Source organism: Pleurodeles waltl, chromosome 6, assembly GCF_031143425.1.
Source record: "Pleurodeles waltl isolate 20211129_DDA chromosome 6, aPleWal1.hap1.20221129, whole genome shotgun sequence".
Classification (NCBI taxonomy): domain Eukaryota; kingdom Metazoa; phylum Chordata; class Amphibia; order Caudata; family Salamandridae; genus Pleurodeles; species Pleurodeles waltl.
The window spans coordinates 882,344,117-882,368,270 of NC_090445.1; positions in this window are offsets into that span (position 1 = coordinate 882,344,117).

The following is a 24,154-nucleotide window of genomic DNA, read 5'->3' on the forward strand; positions in this document are numbered from 1 at the left end:
TTAGGACACTTGAGAGAGCAGCTCATAGGAAGTCCGTCTTCCCCAGCCGTTCCAGCCACAATTCGCAGCCTCCAAAGAGCGTCACACACATGTGAAGCTAAAAGTGTCAGTATGAGGTCGCCGCGGAGGGGACAGACCTCCCAAAAAGTCTGCAGCACACGCATATTATTCATTGGTTTTACCTGGCCAAATCTTTCCATAAAACAGTTTCTTAATTTTGGGAAGATTTCGGAAACTGGTGACAACAGCAAACATGCACGCGCCAAGACAGTGCAGTTTTCCTGTTACACATTTTCTTAATGAGTAGGTTTCGTGCCATTGTCCCATCCGTGCAGAAAATCAATAAGTAAACAGGGTCTCGTTTCCCAGGCCCAGAGACGGCTCCTTGTGATATACAGCGGATACACACAGCCGACCGGTCGGTGGGCCCTGGAAACCAGCACTGTTTGTTATTGAAACCATGGCGTAATATGGCAACACACCAATATTATTAATAAATATAACAATCGAGGCCGCGGGACAGAGGGAGGAGGATCCATGCTGACCAGGAGGTCTCTCTGGAGACTTGTTCTTAATATGGCGAGGAATATGAAGAATTCACACCAGGCTCCTTCGGTCTGCCCTGCACTTCACCTTGCTGAGGTGAGCTCGGGTGCGTCGCCTCGTGCAGCTGAGCACGGGCCTCATTTATCGTCTGTTACAGAATGGAGAGTGTATGACTGGGCGAGCAGCCATTCTAACCGTGTCCGTGCCTTGCCTGCGTGCGCACATAGCCCTACCCAGCAAGGGACTGGATGCACTCACGCGCGTTCGTGCACTACTGCACACACGCAAGCACGGTCACTGACACGCACACAGACGCACATGACATTTTTTTGAAGACAAGGAAGATAAGAAATAAACTCAAGTCTATTCTGCTCATTGCTGGACCTTGCATTTTTTAATTGATTGATTCCGGTTCAGCACCAGAAGTGAAAGGCTCGCAAGAACTGGGTGGATGGATTGAGCCGGTGTTGTAGGGGGGAGTGAAAGGGGCAGATTTTTATAAGCGCTCAGTTTTGGACCCGGAATGTATTTTTCATCAGCACCAGAACAAGAGAGAATCGGGCAGATAAGAAGGAAAGGCGAAGAGAAAGACGGAAAAACAATGACAAAAGAAGAAAGCAGGTCTGAAAGGAGCCTTAAAGAATGGGATAAGTAGTATGAGGCGGTCGATGAAATAGGCATTTTCCTTTCCGGTAAGGCCTCTCCGCACATAAGTACACGTCAGTAAAATACACAGTCATTTCCCCCACGGATACAGTTATGGATCAGCTTCTGTATGGTATTCTCGATATGCGACTGGTATTTGCCCTGCAGGCACCAGACTTCAGAAAGCGCAGGCGGTTCCGCACATTTAGTACGATCTGTCAGTCTCGATATTATCTGTGTTTTTTTTTGTTGTTGTTGCTAATGCTGATAGCACGTTACCCGACCTTTCTACTATTGACTAGTGCTGTAAAGCGCCACCAGGATTCTCTTGCAGTTGATTGGCATTTATTTTTTTAATATTCTCCCTACTTCTGAGCGTTTAGGTGCTGTAGGGCCTTGAGTCTGGAGACTTTAGGCCAGGATTGTCCAACGTGTAGCTCATGAGCTGCTGGTAGCTCCCCGGATACCTTTCAGTAGCTCTCTTGTGTTCACCTCTTCCTACTAAACTGGAACATTTTGCTTGGTTGAATTAACATATGTACAACAAAATTGTGTATTCCAAGATGAAAATATGTGCATTTTCATAACTCACAAGCTGATGTTTGGAGACAAATGAATGATTTTTCAAAAATATTTCAAGCTGATTTGAGTGATAAATCATGTGGGCAGAATAATTACGAATATGATTACATTATGCCAGGAACCCCGCAGTTGTGGCTGGCATGTATTCCCTACCCCTTAGTGTTCATAATTGACAAAGCCTGAGATCACTGCTGCTAATCTTGGATGTGGTGGCCACTAATTTAATCTTGTCTGATGTGGTCACTAGTACATTGTCAATAATATTAGTAGCTCACAATGATTTTCAGCGACTATAAGTAGCTCTTACTATACAAAAGGTTGGAGATCCCTGCTTTAGGCACTATATAATAGTATGTATAACGTGCTACATAAATGCAGTCAGTAGTACTTATCGTCGTAGGTCAACCTTGTTTTCCTTATGGCCATGGAGGCGCCCAGGACCCTGGGATTACAGTGCACCCTACCTGCCCCCTCCCTCCCTGACATGGCCCAGTGACTTAGCCTGAGACCACACTTTTGGAGGAGACATTGAAAGATCTCAGGCCATATTTTATTGTACACACAAAACATTATTCACATTAATATGTCAAAAACACCCAAAAATATTTTGCACAGTCACTAATTTTCCTATTTACATGTTTGTTTGTGAGTCAGTTTTATGGTTTGCTTGACTGTTTGTTGGTGTTGGTTTCCTTTATTTTAGAACACACACTGCATGCATCAAGCTCAGATCTCTACATTCTTCCATACCTTGGAAAACACTTACATAGTCTGTCATTACAAGTTGAAAACTGGCCCAATTTGTAAATATAGGCCACTGTTTAGGTATCTAATTGACTAATGGGGGCTACTTGTAGTTTGGTGCCTATTTTCTGTCCAAGTCCGACCCAGTGATCTTGTTCTCGGGTCATTTGATTTTGGTTCAAGGACTAGATTCAGCAGATCACCGCTCCGTGGAAACAACGGAGAAAGGAGAGGTCAGAATTACAAACAGTCCAGAATACTGAACGTCTTAACCCTTTCGCTGCTGTATTGCTTGCAAACCTCTCTGCTGAAGCATTCTTAAAAAAAAAAACAGCCTTAGGTTGTTTAAACACATGCACTACTTTGATCTATATGTGCACCCATACAAACTATTGGCGGAATTTAAGAAAAGTGGTGCTGCATCCAATGAAGTGCCACTTTTCTTGCGTCCCCCTAATGCCACCATGTGTGCACTGTAGTTATGATACAGCGCACCATGGTGGTATTAGGAACAATAGCGTCAACATTTTTGACACTATTGTGGCGCTTTGCTCCACTACCGTTAACAATTTTGAGACTAGTGGAGCAAAGTGCAAAGAGACGTATTGATTACAATGGGTGCGTCCAAATCCTGCTTTCAGTAGGCGTTAAAAATGACGACAAAAATGGCATATGAAATCTTGTAGATTTGACTGCGCCATTTTTGTGGGCCTCCTTACGCCGGAATGCCCCTTTGCATACATTGTGCATGGGGCATGCATAATGTGATGCAAAGGGTTGCAAAGTGGCGCAATGCGTGCATTGCGCCACTTTGTAGATATGGTGCCGTGATTTTGCAAGCCTAATGCCACATTAGCATTAAAAAATGACGATAATATGGCGCTAGGCCTTCTTAAATTTGGCTCTATATTTTTGTAACACTTTCAAGCATGGCTTAATGTGAGCCGGTGGTTGCTTGTGCGGAGGACCAGAATTTATTTTGGAGGGTCGGCCCTTATTTTTTTGCCACAAGCATTTACTGCGAGCAAAAGACACATATGGGAAAGACGGAGAAAGAGGAAAAAATAAAAAGCATCACAAAGGGAAAAAGCAGAAAGCTGCACGAGCTAGCTGAAGGGGCAAGAAGTGGTTGTAATGGATTAAATAGGCTTGAGATGGCTTCAAGATGCTGCCTCAGTATTCTGTGCTCTCACATTTCATTGTTGTAGCAAAGTTTTTCAGAGGAGAGCTTTGGGCACTGGCATGTTTTTATTTACAAATTAGGCAAAATATTGGTGTAAACCCACATCAATGTATAATTGCTGTTCATAGAGGTAACAAAACATGTGGAGATATTTCAATTTTTGTTACCAAATTTGATCAAAGTTTTATTATATTTTCCAGAGACAAACATAAATTCTGGAACAGCTACTAAGAGAAAAGTGCCCTAAACCTCTGGAGCCCACTAATACTAAATATGTGTGTGTTGCTCTCTGGAATGTAGTTGATAAAACCAATTATGTAATATTAGCAACAATCATTACATTGTGGCAGAATCATTGCTTCTGGTGTATAGTTAACTTGATAAAATCAAACATAAGAAAATGTAAAAAGTATACCAACTGCATACTTTCTAATTCTCACTAAGTATTGTGTTGGTGGAAGCTAGGTCTCTCTTGCACTGGCTGGTTGGCCAGGAGAACACGCTGAACATGTTTGTCAGAGTTTTTGCATTCGTTTACCAAAACATGGTAATTGTACTTAGTCCCCCCACACCAGAGCATATGCCTGCCAAGGCTTGATCCTCAGATATGTTCTTCTGGGTCTTCTGAGCATGGGGGTACTTATAGTTTTTCATTATTTAATGTTTTCAGAGTGCCTACTGGCGGTAAGCAAGTTTATTTGAGAAATCTGGAACAAAACTAAAAGCAACATTTTGATTTAGGGTATCTGTCTTTTAGTGATATCACTCCTGGGCTATGTGAAAATATATAACATTAATATATTTTCACCATCTACACAGCCTAAAGTTTCTACAGCTGGATGCCGCACTTCCCTCACCCTAATTGGCTGGCTGGGAAACTGTACAGGGCAGCACATATATCAGATCATTAGTGCTGAAGCAGATGTCTTAATTAGAAATTATTAATGAGTGTTTACGTATTTTGAATAATGACTTATGTAGAAAATGAATAACGTAGAAAAATAATGTGTACGTTTGAAATTGAGACCTCAAAGAATGGCCACCAGTGTTCTCAAAATGTACTAAATAATGATTAATACTTATGAAATATTGAAAATGTATTAGATTAATGTAGTAATATGTCATATTAAGGGTTATGAAGTATGGTCTAGCTTATTAATTGTAGGTCTTAACTTAGCGAGTGTCTTGGCCTAGTTTTACCAGGCCTCATGGAGGAGCTGTATTTCTTAGCGTTTAATGAACAATGCTGACAGAGTGGACTATCTGTGAAATGTTAATTGTCTTGTTAAAATGCTTCGCAGAAGCTTTCCATGAGAACCAACTAACAGGAGACAACATCCTTAAAAGTGTAACAACTGTGTGTAATGTGTGATAGAGGTACTGTAAGGAAATGCCTCCTTGGCATGGTTACCCCCTGACTTTTTGCCTTTGCTGATGCTATGTTTTGAATTGAAAGTGTGCTGAGGCCTGCTAACCAGGCCCCAGCACCAGTGTTCTTTCCCTAACCTGTACTTTTGATTCCACAATTGGCACACCCTGGCACCCAGATAAGTCCCTTGTAACTGGTACCTCTGGTACCAAGGGCCCTGATGCCAGGGAAGGTCTCTAAGGGCTGCAGCATGTATTATGCCACCCTAGAGACCCCTCACCCAGCACAGACACACTGCTTACCAGCTTGTGTGTGCTAGTGAGAACAAAATGAGTAAGTCGACATGGCACTCCCCTCAGGGTGCCATGCCAGCCTCTCACTGCCTATGCAGTATAGGTAAGACACCCCTCTAGCAGGCCTTACAGCCCTAAGGCAGGGTGCACTATACCATAGGTGAGGGTACCAGTGCATGAGCACTGTGCCCCTACAGTGTCTAAGCAAAACCTTAGACATTGTAAGTGCAGGGTAGCCATAAGAGAATATGGTCTGGGAGTCTGTTTTACACGAACTCCACAGCACCATGATGGCTACACTGAAAACTGGGAAGTTTGGTATCAAACTTCTCAGCACAATAAATGCACACTGATGCCAGTGTACATTTTATTGTAAAATACACCACAGAGGGCACCTTAGAGGTGCCCCCTGAAACTTAACCGACTATCTGTGTAGGCTGACTGGTTCCAGCAGCCTGCCACACTAGAGACATGTTGCTGGCCCCATGAGGAGAGTGCCTTTGTCACTCTGAGGCCAGTAACAAAGCCTGCACTGGGTGGAGATGCTAACACCTCCCCCAGGCAGGAGCTGTAACACCTTGCGGTGAGCCTCAAAGGCTCACCCCTTTGTCACAGCCCAGCAGGGCACTCCAGCTTAGTGGAGTTGCCCGCCCCCTCCGGCCACGGCCCCCACTTTTGGCGGCAAGGCTGGAGGGAACAAAGAAAGCAACAAGGAGGAGTCACTGGCCAGTCAGGACAGCCCCTAAGGTGTCCTGAGCTGAGGTGACTCTAACTTTTAGAAATCCTCCATCTTGCAGATGGAGGATTCCCCCAATAGGATTAGGGATGTGACCCCCTCCCCTTGGGAGGAGGCACAAAGAGGGTGTACCCACCCTCAGGGCTAGTAGCCATTGGCTACTAACCCCCCAGACCTAAACACGCCCTTAAATTTAGTATTTACCTAAAGATTTAGATTCCTGCAACAACAAGAAGAAGGACTGCCTAGCTGAAAACCCCTGCAGAGGAAGACCAGACGACAACTACTGCCTTGGCTCCAGAAACTCACCGGCCTGTCTCCTGCCTTCCAAAGAACTCTGCTCCAGCTCCAGCGCCTTCCAAAGGGACCAGCGACCTCTGCATCCTCTGAGGACTGCCCTGCTTCGACGACGACAAGAAACTCCCGAGGACAGCGGACCTGCTCCAAAAAGACTGCAACTTTATCCAAAGGAGCAGCTTTAAAGACCCCTGCAATCTCCCCGCAAAAGGCGTGAGACTTGCAACACTGCACCCGGCGACCCCGACTCGGCTGGTGGAGAACCAACACCTCAGGGAGAACCCCCGGACTACTCTACGACTGTGAGTACCAAAACCTGTCCCCCCTGTGCCCCCACAGCGCCGCCTGCAGAGGGAATCCCGAGGCTTCCCCTGACCGCGACTCTCTGAAACCTAAGTCCCGACGCCTGGAAAAGACCCTGCACCGCAGCCCCCAGGACCTGAAGGACCGGACTTTCACTGCAGAAGTGACCCCCAGGAGTCCCTCTCCCTTGCCCAAGTGGAGGTTTCCCCGAGGAAGCCCCCCCTTGCCTGCCTGCAGCGCTGAAGAGATCCCTTGATCTCTCATTGACTTCCATTGCGACTCCGATGCTTGTTCTAACACTGCACCCGGCCGCCCCGCGCCGCTGAGGGTGAAATTTCTGTGTGGGCTTGTGTCCCCCCCGGTGCCCTACAAAACCCCCCTGGTCTGCCCTCCGAAGACGCGGGTACTTACCTGCTGGCAGACTGGAACCGGGGCACCCCCTTCTCTCCATTGAAGCCTATGCGTTTTGGGCACCACTTTGAACTCTGGACCTGTCCGGCCCTGAGCTGCTGGTGTGGTAACTTTGGGGTTGCTCTGAACCCCCAACGGTGGGCTACCTTGGACCAAGAACTGAACCCTGTAAGTGTCTTACTTACCTGGTAAAACTAACAAAAACTTACCTCCCCCAGGAACTGTGAAAATTGCACTGTGTCCACTTTTGAAATAGCTATTTGTTAATTAACTCGAAAAGTATACATGCAATTGAAATGATTCAAAGTTCCTAATGTACTTACCTGCAATACCTTTCAAACAAGATATTACATGTTAAATTTGAACCTGTGGTTCTTAAAATAAACTAAGAAAATATATTTTTCTATAACAAAACCTATTGGCTGGATTTGTCTCTGAGTGTGTGTACCTCAATTATTGTCTATGTGTATGTACAACAAATGCTTAACACTACTCCTTGGATAAGCCTACTGCTCGACCACACTACCACAAAATAGAGCATTAGTATTATCTCTTTTTACCACTATTTTACCTCTAAGGGGAACCCTTGGACTCTGTGCATGCTATTCCTTACTTTGAAATAGCACATACAGAGCCAACTTCCTACAGGTACTTTCCCAGGACGCAAACAATTAAGACACTGGCTGGAGATGAAGATGCAACAAATTCGATACCTGACAAGCCAGATGATGAGAACATTGTAAAGCAGACCAATCAACGCCGTTTGAAGTGAGAAATATTAGAGTTCATAGATTTGGAATATGAAAATTATTGGACAGAGCAATAACGTATGATTAATTGACCAATTTGAAATTAAGAGATAGTTTGAGCGATTTTGATATAACAACGTGACTGAGGGAAAATACTTCAAACCTTATTCTGATTCAAGATGCGATATTTGGGAGAAGAAGAGATTTGAGATTCTGTCATTGGGCTCTTACTCTCCGTCTGAGAGCTTGATGTTTGCTGATCGATTGATGACCTGATTACGAAGACTGATTCTGCTTGCTGATCCATACTAAGGATAGGTAGGTATGACAATGTGACTGAATTGCATTTTTGTGCCTTTTCTTTCTAGGTACCAACTGCGCTGTCTTAATAGTTTTCCTTAGCTAGATGTTTTGCAAATTTGTGTTCTCAATTGTTTTTGCATGAAGCCCCACATGCTGCTGCTAATCTGGATTAGTTAAGGCTATTCACATGATGATTGACAAATTGCAGGGACAAATGGTTGACAAACTATTTTGCTGAACTCTATGGATGTCGTAGTAATATTGAAATTGGTTTTAATAATGATTTGTGCTGATGCTTTGGAATGCCTTTTGATTCAAGCTTTGATTAGATCATGTCTCTTGCGTCTTTTTGATTAACAAATTATTATTAATTCTGTTTGATTTGACTTGGAGATTAATTTACATGACTGTAGCATTGTTAATAATAGGGAAATAAACTTACTAAACTTTAATTAAAGGTTTGGTTATTTATGGCTGAAAGGTCATGGTGTGTGAAAATTTACGAATTCCATTGATTATTGATTTGACTAATGATTATTAATTATTGTGTATTGGTTATAGTTTCTGCTCTGGAACTATGGTAATAACATCTTAAACGAGTCAAAAGGTTCATTGGCCTACACGCGTCCCCTAGTAAGTTTACTTATTAAGGTCAGACGCTCTAACATTAGCAATTGTTATTAACAAGTCTCTAGCACAAAAAGAGATCAATGGAACCTAACATATTAAAAGAAAGGGGTTTGGGCTGTTAAGGACTGCTGAAGGAGTAGCCTAATGCAGCAAGCAAAAAAGTGAAATCTTCAGTCAGTCATCATTTCCTTATTTCTGCCATGGGTGCAAGCAACTGGAAAAAATTCTAGCACAGCCACATCTTATTTACATAGTCATCAATAGCTTAATCTCATTTCAGTCTCAACATGATGTTCACATGTATTTCAATGCAGAGACGTTTCAAGGCATGGGCAAAGTGGGCTCTGGCCCAGGGCCCCAGCCTTCCAGGGGGGCCCTGATAGAGCCAGCTCAGTGTTTCAGAGAGTCTTGCCCTGATGACCGTGAATAATTCTTAAACAGATTTTTTAAATACCGTTTTATTTTAATTTATTTATAACGTGGGTGATGTGTGAGAGTCTACTACTGACATTTCTCAGAGAATTGTTGTGTTTATGTTTCATGCAACGTTAATAAAACGACTTTCTTTTAGATCAAAACAGGACCACACATATGAGAAATGGAAGGGTGTCACAGAGAGGGCATGAACGCGCTCGAATTGGGTTATGAATAATAATTTCTGAACAGGGGCCCCCAAAATATGTTTGGCCTAGCCCCCCCAAAATCCTTAAAATGTCCATGCTCCAATGCTCATTGCAATAGCATGTTGTGCCAGTGTTGCTGATCAAGTGAATGAAGTCAACAGTAAAATTCTTTAAACTGTTGACAGAGATACCTGTTAAAAGAATAATAATGAGAGCCTGTGGTTATGATTTTTGCTGAAGAGAAGGAACAATCAGCATAAGACAGATCCTAGATATCATTTTTATATTGATTGTATCCAATGTGCATTTAACGGAGTCTCCTCTGATGGTCACACAATTGGTCTCCCTTCTGGAGCCAACGCTTAATGACGCTATGGTAGTCTCATTAGGCTCACAAGAGTCCCAAGACTGAAAAGTGTTCCTTGTGTACAGCCAGTATGTTTTGTGCTCTTAACCTGAGCAGTAATTTGATGGAGGTCTTCCTCAAGGCAGAGGAGACCTTCGTATGGGCACCCAGTCAAGCAGAGGAACTTCTATAATTAATCAAAAACGAAGAATGAGAAAAAAGTATTTTCCTGTGGGCTTCTTGAAGTACTGAACGAGAGGGGCCTAATGAGGTAAAGAGACAGGTCCGCTATGTGCACCGCTGAGAGACCAGGCCAGCTGTTTGGAGAGTCTTAGTCAGTGAGAGTGTTCTCCCCGAGGCCAGGGACCTTCTGGTACTAAGGAGAACCTTTACTTCTCTACTTTATCCTGGCACCACAGTGCACGCTTCTGCTGTTCAAGCTACTATCATGATTTTGGTTGGTCGTAGGCCTGCAGCCAATGATCAAATACTTGATCACTAAAGGAAGGCAAATGCTTTATATACTGGAGTGTTGCTGAGCATTTCTAAGTGGGTTACAGGACCGCAGATCAGAAGGCAGTAGATGGCTGTCGATAAATCTAGATGAGAGCAAAGTAAGGGGGGATTCTCCATTTTGACCTACAGTTGTGGGGTGCACCATTCATTCAGAAAAAGTGCACTTAAAACATGTAACACATGCACTTTATGCTTAGCACGTCAAATCACACTTGTAAATGTGGGGCAAGCAAACATCCCCAGTCATGGGTGACGGCAGGTTTTACCAAAGAGGGCTGTCTTCTTTACATACTGGAAAATGGGAGAATAACAGTCTTCTATGGGTCAGGGGTACACTTTGGGGTGCCTCCCCAACCAGTACATCACAAGTCAAAGTACACTTGAATACACAGAGGGAAATGCACACAGCTGACCATAGAGTGTAAAGCAGTGATAGGCTGGCATTGTTTTCCTCCTCGCTACACCAGACATATCAACTCAGCAGCAATATGGCTCGATCAAATTCACATGAAACGCCCTGTGAGGTTATTGAGGGCCCTATCCGAATTAAATGATTGATGCTACTGAGTGTCTGCGGAATGGTAGGTCCAATGTACAGGAAATGGGCTAGTCCCATAATGAGCAAGCCTGGTCTTTATATCCATTGAACGGGGCCTTCATGTCATGGAATTCCTTTATGTGTTCCTGGTTGTCGTGGAGGATTGTTTTTGCATTATGGATTTGAGAGATCATTTTGTTCAATTACCTTTTACTTAGTCAACCACATAACCAGTGGGAGACCACAACTTCCCGTCCCTTCTTTACTCTACAAGCGTGAGGAGCTTCTAGACAGCCTGGTTAAAGCGAAGCTCAAAGGGGCTGAACCCCATCTTTTCGTCTGGCAGCTCTATGGATGTAAAAGCAAGCAACAGGGATGTCTCAATTCTTATACAAGAGTATTTCTAGATCCACCATTGTGCTTTTCAGAATTCATTTCAACAGCCGGCAATACACACATTTTGTCCCAAGCTTGATCAAACTATGGGCTGCATACTTCCAGTCAGTGTGCAAAGATTTATCTACCAGAATTCGATGCCCCACAGCAGTGAAGACTGAGAAACTCTTTTGTGCTCCATGATTGGAGTCACTGACTGCCAACTTCCCTTTGCCAGGTTCAGAAACAGGAACCTAAGAAACCCTGAAACCTATCACGGTAAGAGCTTCTTGGAGGCTGCCTTGAAGGCAAAAAGGCAAATAACTACTGAGTAAAGCTGATGGAAGCCCACTTAAATAAAGAAGACTTTGCCTAAAACAGGGTGATGACAAGAAGATGAGGCTGAAAGAACGGGAAGCTCCCATTTGTAACACAGGGAAGGATTTGCACTGCCAGACCATATGGGGAGGCCTTCACTCCCAGGTGCTTGTGCGGCAAACTCAGAAACAGCATCTCCAGATTATGCTGGGGGGTCATGAAAACAACAAACATTTCTCACAAGATGTTTCATCAAGAAGACAGAGCACCTGTGACTACTTGGTGCTGGGGAATCAGGTTGGTGGTAGGCCCAGACCGCTCACCGTAATAGGTGGTGGCTTCAACCTTCACTTCCTGATCACCACTATGACCAAATGTAGACTCTTCACCTTGTTTGGCTTTTAGGTTTGTGTTTGAGCTTGAGGAAAATCTCTGTAATGAAGATTTTCTGGACCATGATCAGAGCAAGCACGGTATGGCCTCTTCATGACTGGTGCTTCCTGTCATCATTAATCCAGGGTGTACACATACCACACAAGAAGGGCAAAGGCCATGGTAATGTTGGATTGGGTGGGGTAGAGTCAGAACAGTCACGTTTGGTGGACCATGTAGGATGATGTATGCTCTCAAGCAGCACATACATTACCTTCTGCTGGCACCGGCAGGCCCAGCTTGTCAAAAATAGCAAAGATAGAAAGGTACTGTGAAAGGAAGAGACACAAGTAGAGAGATATGGACCATCCATGATTTACCTAACCACTATCTTTTGGGGAAAGGTGAGTGGACTGAGATGAGGACTACAAGAACATCACCCACTAATTGCCGCAGAAGGGCTGTTTGTCTTAACTTGTATTGTATAACCAAGACAGTAACGTTCCCAGTGGAGCAATCTAGGCTGTCTCCATGCGCACAATAATTATTGCATTGATCTGTGCACAATTTTGAGTGTCCTCTGATGTTTATGCAGAGCACTGTGTTGTGTGTATGTATACATTTATTAATTAATATCATTACAATCATTTAAAACATCATAGTAAAATGATCAGACTATTGTACGTTTATGATACAACGTACATCTAATGTTACACATATAGTCAAAATAACCCAACTATACCTCAGTAATAAAATATTAATTAGTCAAAAGTAATGAACATTACCTTAACAACACATATATAAAAATGTGTGCAAAGATACAACTTAATAAAATCAATTGATTGATGCCTTACTAGGATGGCAGTTGGCACCATCTTAATAGTAGCCTGCTGTGTAATAGTATGGCCAAATAATAATTTTTTATATTAATGTTTTTATTGTTTATTGCTGAGTTACATTTCTAAGTACATTATACATATGTGTAGGCAGCCATTCTCATTGTTATCTCGCCTCTGGGTCCCTGCAGATCACTTTTTCACATAACTGGGTTATCATACAAGATTAAAAAAATACCTTCATTTCTTTAAATTCTGTTGCGTGTCAACAGCAAGGTAATTTTCCTTTTTGAGTAAAATCGCTGCCTGGAACCCGATTTATTGATAGATATTATATTGCTAGTTGAGTATGAGTTTCTACCCCATATCATCTCCCTCCCTTGGTCGGTTCAACCTCGCTACACAGGGGGTCAAGTGTTTGAGGGTATACTTGGTGTTCCGCATTGTACAGCCCCAGGACGCAAGAAGTAATAGGCTGCTACTGTTAAGTAACCTCTGTCTGTCCTGGGACTTCTTAAAAGTTCCTACTTCAGGTCTTGAACAAAGTAATTTTAATTAGGAATTAATTAGAAAGCAGCCTCCTGAACCCTTGAAAGCTGTAGGACATTCCAAAGTGTATCCTTGCTGTTACCTGTTCACACAGCAATTTGAAATCCCCAGAAAACTGCAAAAAGAAGCATGTTTGTGGAGTTATGCTCTAAATTCAGGCCTGGAACATTTGGAACAATTCCTTTGAGCTGGAGCTTCTGGAACTAAATCACTGTCTTGTCCCACCATTGTTGGTTGAATGTTGTGAAGTCTTATGTGATGTTAGTTAACATATACATTTCACATGACATTTTATGTATATAATCCCCTGTGGTGGTCCCTGCTGGGCAAGTATAGGTAGGACCAACCTTCTATAGGAAAAGCATTTTTGGATGGCTTATAACTTTGACACCTTTTGACGAATCTTCAGGAAACCTTCAATATAGTCTCATCCATCCCATTTTCTTCCTGGAAAGTTTTGGGGTGATTCGTCAAGCGAGAAAAAATGAGAAAAAGGGGGAGGTTAACAAAGCGCATTTTACCAATTAATTTTTACAAAGGGAAATTAAACACACCTATTGCTAAAACAGCTGAATAGAATTACACCACATTTGACAGAAAGCAAGATCTTGGTCCTGAAAGTGTGACTTTTGTGATTTGGTGTAATTCCACTCAGTAATGTTTGAGAAAGCAAGGTTAAAATATATAGATATTTCACACTGCAGAGGATCCGACAGATGTTATGATAACATCTGATTGACTGCCACTGCATCAACAAAGATGTGATGGCAGCCATTTTAGGATTTGGGGACTGAGCTCCCCAGTCCTGAAAAAAGGTTTAAAAAGACATATGTGGGCAGGATACAGATACCCTGCCCCTCTGTGCCTGCTGGGGGGCCCTGAGGGACTCCCTTTGAGGCCAAAAATGAGTTTTTAAAATGTTACCGCACATTTGCAGTGGATCTGCAAAAAAAGAGAGTGAGCTCCTACACTTTAAAAAACCTGGGGTGGGCCATGGCTATGGTGGGCGAGCAGCCATCTCCATGAGCCTCATTGAGGCCCTGGGGACCCTATGCCCTGATCAGAGTATTACATTAAGGGGAGTGGGGCACATGGCCCCACTTCCTGAGTCTTCCTAAGGCCCCGGGTACCCCATTGCCTGGGGCCGATATTTAAATTAAGGGGAGACGGATGCCTGGCCATTTAGGCACTGTAAAGTTTGACAAAGGTTGAAAGGAACATTATAGTTAGGTGAAAATTTCAGTTAAAACATATCAGTTTTAAAGAAGAAAATCACTGAAATGAACCAGTTGTAGTTATATCAAGAAACTAAAAGTTGTACCCTTAAGTAACTATGACTCCTGCCCTTGCCATGCACTGCTAATTACCTCCAATATTAAATCCCGCATTACATGTTCTTTGACAACACTGCTAACATCACTGCAACATCTGAAATTACATAATTGATGACATCATTGATGACAACATTGTGCATGGCGAGAGCGCAAGTTAAAGTTACTTTAGAGTACAAGTTAGAGGAACTATAACTGGTGAATGTTAGTGGTTTATAACATATGTTTCAAATGACATTTTCATCTAACTATAACATATGTTTAATCTTTGTGTTTTTTCAGTAACTTTCTAAGGTTTTTCCCAGCACCTTTTGTGTGATTGATATAACGCCTTAAATGGGCAATTGCCAGCTCCACTTAATTTAGATATCTGCCTCAGGGAATGGGGTCCTCAGGGCCTCAGGTAGGGGCTATATATATATATATATATATATATATATATATATATATATATATATATTTATATATATATATATTTATATATATAAAAGTAGTTATAGTTAGGACCAAGTTTCAATATAAAAAGTTGTTTTACTTGCCTATATCTTTGGCTCAGCTTGACAAATCTTCACAAAACATTCCAAAAACATTTGCCAGTCATGTCAGCTGCTGTCTAGAAGGTTTCAGGGTGATTAGTCCAGGGGGAGTCGAAAAAAAGGGAGGGTCACAAAACTCATTTTCCCCATTCATTTTTCCTTAGGGATTTTGAACAGCGATAACGCCAAAACTACTGGACGGAATTATACCAAATTTGAAGAAAGGTAGGCCCTGGTCCAGAAAGCAAATTTTTTGTTTTGGTGTGATTCAGTCCAATGTTTTTTTGAGAAATTAAGGGAAAAACTAATTTGTATATATAGGAACGCAAAAGATTCATGACCCCTCCCAATCTCACGCAGCAATCTGATTGGCTGGCAACTCTTAAACCAGGAAGAGTTGGCAGCCATCTTCGGATTCGGTTACTGAGTCCCAGAAAAAAAAAAGTAAAAAAAAAGAAAAGGGGCCAGGGAACAGATACCCTGACCCCTTAGCTCTGGTGGTGGGGTCCCATAGGCACCCCCCCACCCGGACTAAAAGCTTTAAAAAAAATAAAATTATACGGGTGGGCCATCTTTTTTTTGAGTGCAGGGGGACTCCTGCCCCCCTAAGCCCCGAGGACCATGACCTCCCCAGGGTTAAATTGTTTGTTGACGTGGGATAGGCCTGTCTTCCTCCCCCTCAGCCCTTGGGACCACCACCTCCCAAGGGCTTCACTTACTTAATAAGTGAGGGGGCCAGCCGCTGCCCTGGGGATCACAATCTCCCTAGGGCTTTATCAAATAAATATGGGGGGCGCCCGCCAACCCCCCTTAGCCCGGGGACCATCACCTCCCTGGGGCTTCAGTACTATTTAGTGTGGGGCAGCCACCTGGCCCCACTAGGGCTGGCTCCTGCTATGTCCCGGGGTGCGCACCCCGGGACATAGCTGTTTGCTGTGGCTTGGCTGCAACTTTGCAGCTGCAGCGAAGCCACAGCAAACACTTTGTCAAACAGGTCCCACTGTCAAAAACCAAGGCCTTCAACTCTGTCCCCTGCAGGCATGCAGGGGACAAAGATGAAATGCTTCAGCAAACAGGGAGCTGCTGTTAAAGCAGCTTCCTGGTTTGCTGAAGTAGCGACATCCTGAGGGAAGCCTATGTCTTCTCCCGCAGTGCCAGATAGCTCGAATAGGGCACCTTATATATATATATATAAATATATATATATATATATATATATATATATATATATATATATATATATATATATATATATATATATATATATATACCTATATATATATATATATATATATATATATATATATATATATATATATATATATATATATATATATATATATATTATGTAGGGACGATGGGGGGGCCTCCCCTGCTGTCCCAGATAGCACATAAAGGGCTAAAAAATGAATTAAAAAAAGAAAGCAGTAGCTCAGTATGAAGATCGCAGACCTTCACACTGAGCACTTAGGGTTTGAGTCCAAGTGGACTCGCTTCCCTTTTTTTAAAAGTACAAAATATGTTCATTTTAAAAAATGACAGATACATTTTAAAAAAATTGTACATACATATCTCATTCTACGTATATCATACGCCAAAGCCCAAATAACTCTCCCTGTCACTTTCTTTCTCTCTCTCTCTTTCAAATAATTTCTCCCACTCAGACACTTACGTACCCACTCAGACACTCATGCACCTAATCACAGACCCAATCAGAGCTTCATGTACCCACTACCAGCTCCAATCAGACTCCCATGCACCCACTCACAGACCCACTCAGACAGTTATGCACCCACTTACACACCCACTCAGACTCTCACACACCCACTCACAGACCCACTGACAGCATCATACACCCACTCACAGACCCGCACACAAACTGACACACCCACTAAAACACTGATGTACACACTCTCACACCCAGACAGAAACTCTCACAGCCACTCTCACCTTCAGATACACCTTCTTACACCCGTTCTCACACCCAGAGAGATAGGCTGCATTCAACTCCCACCGTGCACAGCCAAAGGGCTGTGTGCAGAGTAGAATTGGGTGGTTAGGGGTGTTAGCCACAGAGACTAGCTGAAGACCAGGCCAAGTGGGCAACCTCCGCTGCACATGGGCGCAGGCCATGCATGGTGCAAGATTGGGTGGTTATACCGGGTTGGCCTCAGGGCCTGGCCGCAGGTCAAGCCCTGTGGCCAACCGCCACTGCACACAGCTGAAGGCTTCCCCAAATACTTCCTCTCAGACCTATTCCGAGACCCAGAAAAGCTGTGGCCAACTTCCTCCGTGCACAGCCAAAGGGCTGTGAAGAGCATGGGGTCGGGTGGTTAGGGGGAATCTCCGCAGGGTCTGGCTACCGACCAGGTCATGCGGGCAACCTCCGTTGCACGCAGGTGAAGGCTGTGTGTGGTTGCAAGACTGGATGGTTATATGGGGTTGGCCTCAGAGCCTGGCCTCAGGATAGGCCCTGTGGCAAACTGCTGCTGCGCACGGCCTTAAGCGGTGGTTAGATTAACGTATAGTAATGAAAATTACTATACTTTAAAAAAAACATAGAAATTCACTGAAAAAACTAAGGTTACAGGTATGTTAAAGTTAGGAAATAGAATTGAAAAAATAGAAATTCACTTTAGAAAACAAAGTTTACAGGGACGTTATAGTTAGGCTCACATTTTACATGTATAAAACCATAGAAATTCACCAGTTATAGTTATACTTACCTCAAGTAACTATAACTCCTGCCCTAAGATAACTATAACTCACGCCCTCACCATGCACTGCTAACTACCCTACAAAATATGGCACTCATGACACCTTGATAACATCATTGATAAAGTCACTATAACATCTGCAGTAAAATTATTGACCACAAACCTGGGCATGGCGGAGCGCGAGTTGTAGTTACCTTAGGGCACAAATATAAACATCGCAGGTGTCCCAGTTGAAGCTCCATTTCTGAGAAGGACAAATGATCTTAACACATTGGCTTGGCGAAGGCAAAACAAGTGTGATTACTCTCAGATTCCATATTGAAAAATTATCTGAAATCCTTTGTGGAGGTGAATACATTTTTCATCTATTGGAGCGCAATCTGTATGTGACTGTGACAAGTGAGTTCATTCTTGTCCTCTCCTGGTGAGAGCAGAGACCATGGTTCTCCATTTAAATTGCTATGAGTATGCAAATGTGCAAATCACCTAGAAGTTCCACCCTCTTGGCCCGCCACGTCCACCTTAGTTGTGTGCAAAGGTCTTCCTGCCTTTTGCCAGGATGAGGGACAGCTTACCAAAGGGCCCCTCAATGTGTTTGCCACCAATTTTGGTGGTGCATTCTTGACGCTGAGGAATACGAGGACACCCCCACCAAACAAAGAAGCACTTACATCATACAGCTAACAGGAAGGACCCTGGTTTGGTGGAGATGTATGTCTTTATAGTCTCTGTAGGACGATTCATGCTAGCACAGACTTCTGGAGGAATAATGAGATTGCCAAATGCACACAAGGTGGCTGTAGGCATTACCTTGTGGTCAATTACGCAGCTGTAGTGTAGAATACACATTGGACATCTACCCAAGGAGGTAGCACTTACTAACTAACCAGTAGAAAGTTCTTCAGTTGGGTAGACATTTTGTGCAAAACTGTGGACTCTTGTTGGATGGCCGAGTCACTCACATAGCTACTGACACACCCACACAGACACTCACACACCCACTCACAGATGGACTCAGACACTCATGCACTCACTCACAGATCCACTCAGAGACTCGTGTATTCAAAACAGACCCACTCAGGCACTCACACACCTATTCATACACCCACTAAGAAACTCATGCACTCTCCCACAGACAAACTCAATGACTCATGTACCCACTCAAAGACCTACTCAGACACTTACAAACTTACTCACACACTCATTGTCGAAGGTTATAGGTTACACTTAGGAAAAGTTTTTTTAAAAACCTTAGAAATTCACTTAAAAAAACCAAAGGTTACAGGGATGTTATAGTTAGGAAACAAGATTTTAAAAAACCTTAGAAATTCACTGAAAAAAACAGAGGTTATGGGTACGTTATAGTTAGGAAATAGAATTTTAAAAAAACATAGAAATTCACTGAAAAAAACAAAGGTTACAGGGATGTTATAGCAAGTCTCACATTTCACTCATACAAAACCAGTTAAGTTCAGCAGCTTTAGTTACATGAGCTAACTATAGCTTACGCTCCCACAATGCACCGCTTATGACCTCACATATTACATCACTCATGACATGGTCACTGATGACATCACTGATGACATCTCAAATGGCATCTTTGAAAATATATATATATATTTATATTTACTGAAAAAAACAAAGGTTACAGGGACGTTATAGTTAAGAAATAGAATTTTAGAAAACATAGAAATTCACTTAAAAAACAAAAAGTTTTAGCTAGGCTCACATTTTACTCACATAAAACCATAGAAATTCAGCAGTTATGGTTATCTCAAGTAGCTATAACTCATGCCATTTTTCTGATCTGCATAGTGCAGGGTTGGTTGCTCAATGGGGATTTGGCCACAGGGGCTAAGGCCAGGCACTACAGCCAACCCACACATGGCATATGGTTGGGTGCTTATAGGTGGTAGGTTGCAAGGCCTGGCCACATGCCAGACCCTGTGGCCAACCCATGCCGCACATAGCCAAGGGCGATTTTTAAAGAACATTGGGGTTTTTATATGTGGTACTCTTGAATTGGCATGAGGATTACATTTTCTCCTTTTACTCTTTTGTGTGGAAGTGTGTGGTTACTGATAATAAGTAAGGGAGAAGTGAAAAGGAGAGGTTCCTCCCTCCCCTCTTGTTGTGTGTCTGGACTTAAACTTTGTCCCCTGACTCTGAGAAAAAGACTGTTGACCGAGCTTCTGACATGCTTACGCCGTCCCATTTTACCTACTTTTTGCCAACTTTGGTTAGTCACTTTTTGCCCCATTTATCATTTTTCGAAATTCTTTTTGTCTTTTTTCTTTTTACTCTATGTCCACATGTATTTTAGCCCAGCACAGATTACCATTTGACTTGCTAATCAGTAGGGGTTTCCCTTGCCCTAGCTAGTTAAGCTTAGACAACCTTAGTGCTTAAAAAATCTGAGCAGCGCTTGTTTTCTACCCCTCAGATTATCCTGTTGCTGCTTTGTATTTTCATTGGTGAATGTTTGTTTCTTTTGGTGTTAGTTTGTTTGAATCTTTTTCATCGTCTCGGTAAGCCCTTGGTGATGCTGTATCTTTAAAACTTTGTTTTGAGAATTTTCTGCATAACCTTGAGGCTGAGTTTGTAACCTTGAGGCCCTAAACTTTATTTCAGACTGGAATTTTCCTTGTGTGGCCACATGGGTCATAATGTCATTTTAAATTGTATTGTTTGAAGAGTTTTCATTACACTGTTTCTCCACCTCTTCATGCTGGATGAAAAGATTTATTGACCTTGTTTAAAGCGCCACCGAAAAATACTTTATCATCATCTTTGGCTTGATGAGCTATAGGCCATTCCCCATGGCTCTGAGCTGTGGGAATGGACCATTTGCTGAATACGTTTAAAGATCATGCACAGCAGGGATTGGCTGCCCCCAGTGGGATAGGTGCAAGAAATTGCTGTATACCAATACAGGGAGTGCAGAATTATTAGGCAAGTTGTATTTTTGAGGATTAATTTTATTATTGAACAACAACCATGTTCTCAATGAACCCAAAAAACTCATTAATATCAAAACTGAATATTTTTGGAAGTAGTTTTTAGTTTGTTTTTAGTTTTAGCTATGTTAGGGGGATATCTGTGTGTGCAGGTGACTATCACTGTGCATAATTATTAGGCAACTTAACAAAAAAAAATATATACCCATTTCAATTATTTATCATTACCAGTGAAACCAATATAACATCTCAACATTCACAAATATACATTTCTGACATTCAAAAACAAAACAAAAACAAATCAGTGACCAATATAGCCACCTTTCTTTGCAAGGACACTCAAAAGCCTGCCATCCATGGATTCTGTCAGTGTTTTGATCTGTTCACCATCAACATTGCGTGCAGCAGCAACCACAGCCTCCCAGACACTGTTCAGAGAGGTGTACTGTTTTCCCTCCTTGTAAATCTCACATTTGATGATGGACCACAGGTTCTCAATGGGGTTCAGATCAGGTGAACAAGGAGGCCATGTCATTAGATTTCCTTCTTTTATACCCTTTCTTGCCAGCCACGCTGTGGAGTACTTGGACGCGTGTGATGGAGCATTGTCCTGCATGAAAATCATGTTTTTCTTGAAGGATGCAGACTTCTTCCTGTACCACTGCTTGAAGAAGGTGTCTTCCAGGAACTGGCAGTAGGACTGGGAGTTGAGCTTGACTCCATCCTCAACCCGAAAAGGCCCCACAAGCTCATCTTTGATGATACCAGCCCAAACCAGTACTCCACCTCCACCTTGCTGGCGTCTGAGTCGGACTGGAGCTCTCTGCCCTTTACCAATCCAGCCACGGGCCCATCCATCTGGCCCATCAAGACTCACTCTCATTTCATCAGTCCATAAAACCTTAGAAAAATCAGTCTTGAGATATTTCTTGGCCCAGTCTTGACGTTTCAGCTTGTGTGTCTTGTTCAGTGGTGGTCGTCTTTCAGCCTTTCTTACCTTGGCCATGTCTCTGAGTATTGCACACCTTGTGCTTTTGGGCACTCCAGTGATGTTGCAGCTCTGAAATATGGCCAAACTGGTGGCAAGTGGCATCGTGGCAGCTGCACGCTTGACTTTTCTCAGTTCATGGGCAGTTATTTTGCGCCTTGGTTTTTCCACACGCTTCTTGCGACCCTGTTGACTATTTTGAATGAAACGCTTGATTGTTCGATGATCACGCTTCAGAAGCTTTGCAATTTTAAAAGTGCTGCATCCCTCTGCAAGATATCTCACTATTTTTGACTTTTCTGAGCCTGTCAAGTCCTTCTTTTGACCCATTTTGCCAAAGGAAAGGAAGTTGCCTAATAATTATGCACACCTGATATAGGGTGTTGATGTCATTAGACCACACCCCTTCTCAATACAGAGATGCACATCACCTAATATGCTTAATTGGTAGTAGGCTTTCGAGCCTATACAGCTTGGAGTAAGACAACATGCATAAAGAGGATGATGTGGTCAAAATACTAATTTGCCTAATAATTCTGCACTCCCTGTATATGGTAAAAGGATTCACTGATGCAAATAAAAGCTAAAGTGTAGTCCTGGTTGGCTTTAGTTATAACACATTAACATACATCTAAAAGAAACCTTGGAAATTCACTTTAACAAACCACAGTTGAAGTGGAGTTAAGGTTGTGATTTAAAATGAAAAACTACTGAAGTTAGAACTGCAATCCATTACAGACATGAAAACCATAGCTACCCATCTTGACTGCTCTCCCCTGCTTTCTTCAAAAGCCATATGTGCAAAGGAAATAACTTCGCTCTTCACTTAAAGAAATGTATTAGCTGAGGCAATGGGAAACCAGAGGCTGCCCCAGGACCTAAAGAAAAAGTATTGCGTATACCCCCGAAGGAGCACGCAGCTGTGGCATCAGACCGGTTTAGACCACAAGAGGCCTGACAGTGGGCATGTGCCACAACCTATGATGGCTAGGGTGAGATAGCCCTACTCAGACTTTCTTAAAGAGACACTCTCATAAAGATAGTTTAAGCCTAATTTTGTAGTCTAAACTCTGAAGGTGTTTAAAATGTATACTGTCGTTCTGCCAGCCTAAGGCACCCTACACTAGCCTTTATAATGATAGCACCAAATATGCCATGGGGCCCAATCAATGCTTTCATCAGCGTAGTTATGCTTTGTTCAGCAGACACTCGTGTTGGGTGGCAGTTGTGGGTGACTGCCATCTATTTATCAGATAGAGGGCAGAGCTACCTTCTTTTTCTTCTGCTCTTGCCTCTCACTGTCTTTTTCTACCTTTTTTGTCATCAGCGCTAGAGCTGTTTTGATTGAGATATGGCCATCTCTGGGGGGAGGTCTCGTCACGTTCTGCAGTGGGGTCCATCATTTTGAGTTACGCCACTGCTCTGAGCGCGAGGTGATCAGGAGTAAATCAGGTAAGTTGTTTAGGAGTACACCGGGAAGGCCATGGCTTGAGAAACTCACAGTGAGTGTCAGGTCTGAGGATTACACGTGAGAGCACAGAGACACAGAGTAGGGACTGGTGGGAACAACTGCAAGTAGTATTCTAAATGAGTATCTACCTTGAAGTGAGTTACAGAAACAAGCCTTACAATGTTTAGAAGGGCCAACAAACATCTGACTTCGATAGCTCAAACCAAAGACTAAACATACAACCAGAGAGAGTTCCTACCGACATACAATGTAGAGCCACACCCTTAACACATCCTGGCCTATTTCTATATGAATGCAGGAAGCATTGGGGCAATAAACAAGTTCACAGGGAAGTGGCCTAGTGATAGGACAATACATTTACAGTGTGCAGCATTACTCAATGTCTTACGGTGAAATTTATAGCCTTGTGAAAGGAAGACTTTGGTTGAATTGTAAAGAAATGTTAACAAGTGCTCAAGGGATTTTGGCTTTTCAATTATAAGGTGATTGATTAATACACGATTGTTATGGTTCTCAGTGGAGGTGACAACATTAAATGTCTTTTTAGTATAAGCCAGTCTAAAGAAAACCTTCAAATTTCAGTTCATAAGCCTCATTTTCTCTGCCAGTGTTTCAGACTTTAAACAACCCCCACCATCTGGTAGATTCTAATGAAGAGCATGTATTTTAATATGTTATCTGTACAGCTCTTTTATTTTGTCAGTGGGGTACAAAACTGAAAACGAAGAGAGTGCTTTTTTTACCCTTAGAGGCATATTTAAGAGCCCCTAGCGCCACCTTACCACCTCCATAGCATAATTTGTTTTACCCTAAGGTGGCGCTAACGTGGATTTTCTGCCGCACCATATTTACAAAGTGGCACAATGCATGCAACCCCTTGCGCCACATTA